At 35.1% G+C, this 245-nt stretch overlaps 1 protein-coding gene across 1 annotated transcript in view; it reads right to left on the bottom strand.

Annotated features, from left to right (window-relative positions):
• IGSF10 (immunoglobulin superfamily member 10) overlaps positions 1 to 245 on the bottom strand; it is a 45628-nt gene that overhangs the window by 8373 nt on the left and 37010 nt on the right. The window lies entirely within an intron of this gene.

Below are 245 nucleotides of genomic sequence, written 5' to 3'. Positions count from 1 at the left end.
TAACTAAGAGATCACTGAAGAAATCAAAGAGGAAATCAAAAAATACCTAGAGACAAATGACAATGAAAACACGATCCAAAACCTATGGGATGCAGCAAAAGCAGTTCTACGAGGGAAGTTTATAGCTATAGAAGCCTACTTCAAGAAGCAAGAAAAATCTAAACTAAATCTAACCTTACGCCTACAGGAACTACAGAAAGAAGAACAAACAAAACCCAAAGTTAGCAGAAGGAAAGAAATCATAA

This window comes from Physeter macrocephalus, chromosome 1 (assembly GCF_002837175.3).
Source record: "Physeter macrocephalus isolate SW-GA chromosome 1, ASM283717v5, whole genome shotgun sequence".
NCBI lineage: Eukaryota > Metazoa > Chordata > Mammalia > Artiodactyla > Physeteridae > Physeter > Physeter macrocephalus.
This window is presented reverse-complemented; position numbering and strand designations above follow the sequence as displayed.